Source organism: Amblyomma maculatum, chromosome 10, assembly GCF_055883805.1.
Source record: "Amblyomma maculatum isolate TAMU_Amacu chromosome 10, ASM5588380v1, whole genome shotgun sequence".
In the NCBI taxonomy this organism is placed as follows: Eukaryota; Metazoa; Arthropoda; class Arachnida; order Ixodida; family Ixodidae; genus Amblyomma; species Amblyomma maculatum.
The window spans coordinates 72,291,537-72,300,711 of record NC_139353.1 but is presented as its reverse complement, the minus strand read 5'-3'; positions in this window follow the sequence as shown (position 1 = coordinate 72,300,711).

The following is a 9,175-nucleotide window of genomic DNA, read 5'->3' as shown; positions in this document are numbered from 1 at the left end:
ACAAAAGGCTTTCGTCTTAATTATTGAGCACCGCTGGCTCCACCCACATCAGGCGCGGAGAAGCGGACACCGCTAACATAGCGCGTCGCTGCGCTTTTTCAAGGCCATGCGGAGACAAGGCGACCAAGCAACGGAATTGCATAGTACAGCTTTCGCTTTAAAATGAAGGGTGGTGCCCGAACATCCTTGTTCCAGAATGGGCTCCGTCTTGTCGCTGTCATAGCAGATTTCCAACTCAAAAAATTCATGGGATCTGCGAAGTTTTTGATTTATTGATTGATAAACTTTATTGGGCAAAATTAGGGGTTAGGGGTAGTTGGTTAGGAGATAGGAGTCGGCAGCCCTCTGTCCAGGAGTCCGCTGGACTCAGCAGCGACTCTGGCTCGCTGCACCAGCATGAGGTGATGCTGCGCGTCCGGGTCGGCTAGAATGTCCTCCCACTGCTCAGGACTACTTTTTGAGCTGGTCATTGTTTTGAAGCGAAAGCTTCACTATGTCACGTGAAGTGAAGGTCGGCGTGCGTGACACAAGTCTCTACTGCGGATGCGCAATAACCATGCAAACATCTGCGCTGTTCCATACTGATTGATTGATTTATAGGAAGGAAAAACCGCGGTAACTGTTCTATACGTTTTCATACGTTTTCCGCCGCTCTCAACAGAGAGGAGGAGGAAGGTACCGGCAGCCAAGCAGATGCGTGCGGAAAGGAGAAGGGTACTTTCGGCACTGAGCATGTGCGCATAGCCGTAGAGAACAGACTTAGTAAAGCAGAAAAGCATCTCGTGGCATCGCATGCGCAGGGAAAACCTTTCTAGGCGGCCATTTGAGCCTATAAACTGCGATGAGACGAAACCCTCCGTTGCATGGTGACCCGAAGCCCTCCACTACCGGCACATCTTTCTCTCTTTTTACACTTCCACCTTCTTCCTTACGGGTCGGTTAGGGTTTCCTCGAATAAGTGTCATAGATATAACGCCTTTTGTATTTCCAGTGAGCCAAATTGAAACGCTGCTGATAATCCTCTACAGCACTATACTGCTACTGCCTGCTGTATTGCGTCTACTCCCGTATGATGTGTGGTGCGGCATGTTTTTGTTGTTGTTGCGGCTGTAGGAAGAAGGAAAAGAAAATTCACGGGCCTGCTACTGGCTCTATAGTTGAACTTACTCCGCTGCCTCGTGCAGACAGAAGAGAAAATAAAGGAGAGAAAAGAAAGAGGCAGAGAAAGACGCGCGCCGCAACAACAGCAGTCGTTCACCACCGAAGCGGTGGCGGGTGCAATGACGGCATACAACAGATAAAAATTCAGAGAGGCTAGCCCCCGCCGCAAGCGGTAGTGATCTACCTGTCCAGCCTCATCAGGGGAGGCCTCACTCTCCCCTGATGGGGCTGGGACAGGGCGGCATTCGAGGAAGCGCCAAATGAAGGGTGCCGCTTGGACACCTGGATCCAACGTCCGCTGTTGTGGCTGTAGGGGAGAGAGAGAGAGAAACAACTTTATTTGCTCGAGCTAAATACGACGTCTGCTTAGACGCCGTCGATGGGAGTGGTTCTCTTTTCACGGGACCCATATGCATCCCTGGCCGCCTGGCCCCTGGAGATCAGGACGAGCTGTTCTTCTACGGCGGGGCTGGTTAGCAAGGTCTCCCATCGCTCGGTAAGGGAGGATAAGAAGGAACAAAATGCACGGGCCTGCTACTGGCTCTGTAGCTGAGCCACCTCCGCTGCCTCTTGCGGACAGGAGAGAAAGTAGAGAAAAAAGAAAAGGAAAAGGGAGAGGAACACGCACGCCGCAACAGCCGTCGTCCACCACCTAACCGGTGGCGGGTGCAATGACGGCCTACAACAAATAAAAAAATTAAACATACCAGCAGTGCCTGGATATACGTAGCGAAAAGCGGTGACTACGTCGGGATTACAAGAAAACCTCCAGTCTTTTGCGCCGTTCGTCAGCAGTTAAACTCTCCTTGGCTTCGATGTCGAGCGCGTCTAAATTCTCCGGCGTTCTATAATTCGTTTATAGGAAAAGAAAGGCGCAGCATCTGACTCGAGAAAGGGAAGAAGCGCGGCCAGGCGGCGCTGGAGCGCACTCGTTCCCGTTTGGTCCTCATAGCTGACGGCAGATGGGTGACGTCAAATCCATGACGTGACCCTAATTGAGTTGCTTAACTATTTGGCTTAACAAATTGCGCGCAAATCGCAGTACCTGTCACGCGCGGAATCACTCTATCATCCTCACGGTACATAAGCGGAATTGTGAGCAGCGCTTCACGACCCGCGGCGTGGCACAACAGTAAAGCGCTCGGCTGGGGATCCAAGGAAATGAGGTTCGTTTGCTGGATGGATACTATTTTGTTTTAATGAGGAGGAGTCGCACACCTCTTAAACGTTGCTAGGCAATGCCGGTAGAACTTGGCCTTGGCAGTGACGTCACGGCACAGGGCATACGCGAAGCTATGCGCTGACCTTCGTAGTGGAGCTTTTCACTTCAAACACCTGTGCCTCTTCTAGCGACGACACAGCGACTTCGTGCATGCACAACTGTGGCTAAAAGTGATCACAAGCACGCAATACCCGGTGTTGACTAGCCTTAGTGAAGCTTCTCGCTTCAACATTCGATAGCTGGCTAGCCCCCGCCACAAGCGGGGTTTCACCTACCGTCCCAGCCCCGTAGGGCCACGAACAGCCACCCTTCACCCCCTCCACCTTCAACATCCGGCAGGGTCAGCTCCGTATATATACATGAATAGCCTGGTGACGTCACCTTTTGTGCCCCGTACGTTTGCACGCAGGAAGCTACAAGAGGGTCGCGCCGTCCACCGGCAGCCATAACTGACCACCTACCGCAACACAGCTTAGCAGTGCAATAGGACGATAATCTAAACGCTTATCGTCCTATTGCACTGCTAAGCTGTGTTGGGAAATTGATGGAAAAAATGGTTCATTCACGCCTTACCTGGGACTTGACGAATAGGGGAATTTGCCCTCCATCAATGTCTGGCTTCTGAAATAGCCGAAGCAGTATTGATAATGTTATTGCTCTTGCCAACTGTGTCAGGCGCAGCAAAGCTGAGCGGTCTTTAATTATTGCCGTTTTCCTTGACGTTAAAGGAGCATTTGATAATGTCACGCACGAGGCGATTCATTCAGCCTTGCGTTCAATTGGCATTGCTGGACGAATGTATAACTGGCTTTCTGATTATCTTCGTGATAGGACCATTTACATGTGAACGGATCAAGGTGACACGTCCTTACATCATGTGTCTCGTGGCGTTGCTCAGGGAGGGATTTTAAGTCCAACCCTCTTCAATATATCTCTTCTTGGTTTGGACAAGTCCTTGCCACCTACTGTTGAAATCTCCCTCTACGCAGATGACATCTGCATATGGTGCTCCGGAAGAAACAGGCGCATTGTGCATGCTCGGCTACAAAAAGCAATAGTTGGCATTGCATTATTTTTAATCAAGCGAGGTCTTGTTATATCTCCAGAAAAGTGCGCAGCAATTTCATTTTCACGACGTGATCTCTCCCGTTATGTACTCGCCCAAGAGAACTCGTTCGAAGACGTTAACACTGAAGCTCGGCACGTGCCGCCAGCAGCCCTCACGGGCGAGGAGCAACAGTACGCGGCCGCTGCCGCCACTGCGTCGAAGAACCACACCGCCGCAGCAGAGGAAACAGACATGGAAGCAATCAGCGCGCGCCCAAAGCGCAAACGCAGTCCGAAAAAGAAAAAGGCCAAGAAAACGGCTGACAGAAGATCTTCAAAATCATCGGTGGACGCACCACCCTCGAAGCGTGCTTTCCTCAAAAACCCGCCTCCGTCAAGCGACAGCGACTCCGGGAGCGACGACGAACCATCAACATGTATGCCGGAGTCGCCCGCCGCCACTCCCGATGTTCCCGACTCCTCATGATGCGGCCGCGCCTCCCCCTCCTTCCTAGTTGCTACATACTGGCATTTTCACTTGTTCTGGCCACCTGGAATATCCGCGGCTTCACCAAAGCCGCGAAGCAAGTTGAAACTATCCACATAGCCCGAAACAAAAACACCGATATCCTGACTTTGCAAGGGACATATATCCACAAGCAAGAGCAGATAGCTAATTTCGATTCTCAATTCGGCACCCATTCGTATTGGAGCTTTGGAAGGAAGGGGATCCGGAGGGGTAGCACATCTTCCTGCGGGATACCGGTCTGTCCATAATTCGCCACAACCGGGACAACGCAGGCCGCTAGATATCAATCGACCTGAACAACGGCATCCGCATCATTAACAGATATGTCCCATGCCGCTCCGGACAACGTGATTTATTTGAGAGTCTTGAAGAAAAGTTCATAGGCCCAGCCCGTGTCATATTCATGGGCGACTTCAGCTGCTCCCTTCACATAGAGGACCTCCGATCCCTTCTCGGCACACCCAGACGCATAGGACGAGACCATGGAGGCGCCTAGGCCCTCCGAGACCTTGTTGAGGAACTGGACCTCAAATACAGCTGGCGTCTGCTTCAACCTAGCCGAGCAGGCATGACTTGGACGGGCCGTGGTCTAGAAAGTGGTATTTCAGCGCTACAGTCCATTTGGGTATTCCCGACAGCTCTTAGCGACCACCGAATTCTAGTTCTGCGTATGTGTGCTGCTGACATCATTCTACGTACCAAAGGGATCTGTAGACTAAATACGTGCCTACTCGATATTGAAGCCATACAACAAGGCACAGTTTCAACAATAAGGCGATATATATCTCCCTCCATGAATGCAGAAGAGTGGAATCAGATAAGAATGCGGTGAGGGAATGCCTCCGTAACTGGGGGAAGGGTCGCAAGAAAAGAGCGCGAAGAGATCCGCATTATTTCGGACGCGATAATCGTGCTTTCCGCCCCCCTATCTCAAGGCCCGAGCATCGCGCCAGCGCTCGTGGCACTATAGGAGCTTCATCAGCTGCTCAACCGAACGTGGGATAAACTACGGGCAACTGCGCGCGCCGAACGCTGGGAATAGGAGGCATGGTGTTCAAGACACCTTTTGCGCCATCGCCTCGCAACTAAAAGCAACACACTGACGGCAGTGCAGGACCTCATCTCAGGCATTATCACAACCACCCCAGAAAAAGTGATGGAGAAAGCACGCAGCTTCTTCCAAGAACTATACCACCGAACCCTGCAATCCGAGCTCTTTCCCCCTCCATAGCCCGGATGAAAAGCCCCTCGTGGACGCGACATGGCTCACCAAGGAGAAACAGTACGCAGCACTTAAATCTTAAAGTTGAACAGGAGCCCAGGAACCGATGGCCTACCACCCGCCTTTTGAAGTCTGTTCTGGCCGCTCTTCAAAACGCCTTTCACCAACTTATTGAACACTCTACTGGGAGAAGGGAAGCTCAGCCTCAGCATGAATGAGGGGCTCTTGACCTTACTGTGCAAAGACAGCAACAGGGACAGGGACAGGACCTTACAGCACGGAGGCCTATCTCACTTTTAAGCACAGACTATAGCTTTTATCGAAATGTCTGTCCTTGCACCTGACACCGGCGCTCTCCAGCATTGTCGGGCCGTACCAGGCTTGCTGTGTGCCCAGTCGATCTGTGGAACTACATGGTCTCGCACTGAAAGACCTCATAACTTGACTGCGATCGCGCAACCTCGGAGGCATCCAACTATCCCTGGACCAGGAGAAAGTATTTGACAGGCTTTTCCATGAATACCTATTCAATCAGCTGCATTAAGTCAGGATTGACAAGGAATATGTCCGCATGGTACGAGTACTGTATGCAGAGCCGCGCTCGGCAGTCATTATTCAGGTATGATTCTCAGAGCATTTCGTGGTAGAGCGGAGCGTCAGGCAGGGGTGCAGCTTTCCCCGCTACTCTACACAGTAGCGATAGAGCCGCTGCTACAACGCCTCACCACGGACACCTCCATCACAAGAACCAAGCTCCCAGTCAGCCCACCAAGTGTACCCATCTTCGGCTATGCTGACGATGTGAGTCATTGTCCCAGACTCATGCTCAGCGCAGCGGGTACTGCAGATTACCAGCATCTACTGCACTGCGAGCGGGGCGCGCCTAAACAAGCGCAAAAGCTCCGCTATGCACCTGAACAGCAGTACTTCTGCAGTCGCAGACCTCCCGGTAGTACGAGAAACTGGGATGCTTGGGTTGTACTTTGACCAGAACGGGCCCTCAAAAACGCACTGGGAAGCAACCGAAAACAAACTCGCCAGGAAGGCCACAGACTTGTGTTTACTACGCTGCCCTCTCACAGCGCTGGCATCTATTATCCGTACCCTCCTCATCAGTACAATTAGCTTCACTGCCAGCATTCTGAACATGTCTGCAAGTACGAAAAAAATGATGGACACAGCCATTTTCCGATTTCTGTGGCAGGGCGCTCCAGACAAAGTAAGGCGTCCTGTCATCCGCCAACCAAGACATAGAGGAAACCTCGGCGTCCCGGACCTCACGGTCTGGGACCATCTACTTCTTGTCAACCAGGCTCACAGCATTTACCAGGGAGTCCCTGTCGCATACCTCCCCTCGCGCTGGGACGCCGCTCACGTTTTATCGTATGGCTGCGGAGGATTCGCTACTGCTGAGAGAAGTGTTAAAGGACGAGCCTCAAAGTGCACAACTGAAGACCGTACTAGACCTACAGACCCCACCTCTACCGAACCATCTACACAGAGATCTATTGTCAGCCGAGCGTACCATGTGGAAATACATGTCTGCGCACTTCCTGGATGCACACCGCGCATCATTCATGTAGCGCTACGCTCGCGGCATTTTACCTATTCGCCGCCGAGCTTTTGTGCCGACATTGTAGCGTCCATCGATGCATGTCCTTTCTGTGGAGTGCGGGAGACTGCGGAACACATTTTTCCCGAGTGTATCCTCCCTGCCTCACTCCAGGATCGCCTGAAAGAACTGTTTGAGCTGCCAGGAATATCATTAGCCACCGTCAGTTTGTCTTGACTCTCGTTGAAATAAGTTATCAATCTGGATCGCTAGATGCCGAGCAATCTACAGCACGAAAACACCCTGTCTTCTAGAGGTGAAGAAGAAAATTAGGAAAGAGCTGTGGTTCCACCTTGAACGGGAAAGACACCAGCTCAGCAAGAAAAAGTTCTATGAAGAATGGGGCCACACCATGATATTTTTCAAAGAAGAAAATGAAACAATCGAAGTCAGATATTAGATTTGCTCACGTCAGGCTTTGACCCGCCAGGGTGGCATGGACGTGATGCACTGGCACTACGACTCCGCCCCAGAGGGAGTAAGCCAGACTGCATGAGCCCCGTGGCTGGGAAAAGCCCGCTCCCCGAAACAAACCCACCGCTATGTGGTGCGGAAGACCTTGCCTGTGGTTGCCGTAGGATGATGATGGTCGCTGGTCGAGGTCTGTACCCTCACAGGAGGACTGCACCTGATGCATCTTCCCTTCCATCTGACAAGGCAAGGGGAGTTTCAATGTATCGTTGCTGACGTTGAACGCGCAACGGTGCACTTTAAGTCTTCCTTCTTGCCTTTCGGGGTCAAAAAGTACGCACTTTTTTCCTTTAACAAGGATGTGCCCTAAGACAAGTAACTTTTTCTTTGCCTCTTCGGTTCGAAAGTTGGCTAACCAGACATGAGACATCTGGTATGCGCCGATACCCCCTACCAGTTCGATGACACCTGCGTCTTTCATCGGTTGACAGGAATCTTCTGTCTTGCCCCGATGGGGCTGGGACAGGTAGGTCACCGCCGCTTGCGGCGGGGGCTAGCCTTCCATCGAATTTTATCTGATGTAGGCCGTCATTGCACCCGCCACAGTTTCGGTGGTGGACGACGGCTGCTGCTGCGGCGCGCGTCTTTCTCTCCCTCTTCTTTTTCTTTTTTCTCTATTTTCTCTTCTGTCCGCACGAGGCAGCGGAGGTGGCTCAGCTACAGAGCCAGAAGAAGGCCCGTGCATTTTAACGCGACAGCGTTAAGGGCCGCGTGTCGCAGAAAAGTCGGTGTCGTCGTCGGCGGCCGCCGTCCCGCGTCGTCCGGCGTGGGCCGTGAGCGAAAAATCCCAGAATCATTAAATAAAAACGAGTAGGAAAAATTGCCGACCTGAGGAATCGAAAGTTGGCCTCCAGGGTGCGAGATGAGCACGCTAACCACTCCACCATGCCAGCTAGATGGTTTTAAATGGACAAAGGCGCGTCTATTGATTGCGGTGTTGTCTCAGAAATGTCCCTTATAGAAGTGTATTGGGGCGTATAATAATAATTATGAGCATGTTAATTACAGAATTACAGAACACGGAGTTAAGCGAGTGGCAAATTACTTTTCCCCTGTACTTCCTCTTCGCTTGGAGTGCACGTAGCGCCATCATGCGTGTGGCGGACGGAGTAAGATAGACAGGACATGGCCTCCGAGATCATCGCGCTGGCTCGGATCGGCAACGATGTTGCCGACAAACTACGACTGCATCTTGAGGCCCGCGCTTTTCGGCAAGGTGGCTAGCAGCGCTTCTACGTCCCGGAAGGATTAATAAATAAAAATGAGTATAGCAAGTTGCTCTATGTAGAAATTCGAAACAGAGCCTCCCTTCTCAGTGCACGCCTCAGCCGCATTGTAAGCGAAGGAACGCTTAGAATCACTTTTAGAACAAGTAATTACACAATTCCCAAGTATCATGTGAACTACGTCTTTGTGTCACTCAAAAGCGCGACAAGCAAATGAGTAGGCGGTGCGAACAGGGCGCGATAACGCTATCGCGTTCCATTCTTAAAGGCGAAGCTTAAGCATCCTCCAAATTTTCTTTTCCTTCTTCCTACAGCCACAACCACAACACCAACGTTCCACTGATGTCGCAGTGAAGAACAAACATAGTTTTCAGTTTCCCGGTAGACAGAGGTGGCAGTACAATCCTGTATTCTTGAAGCCCTTCCAAAAGCGATGCTGCACGGCCATCATTGGCCGTTACCACAGCTCGCGAGGAGCCAGCCATCCTGCGTCTGCACACTACGGCGTCCAGAAGCATCGCCAAGCGATCTTCACAGTTCCTCTTGTCTACCATGAGAATGATAGCGAATTTCCCTTTCCTGTAAACGAATTCTAAAAAGGCGGCGAACTTTGATGTGTTCATTGAAATGCTAATTGTGTTCCACAAGGGGCGCGCGATGTACCGTCTCGTCAGATCATGATGTC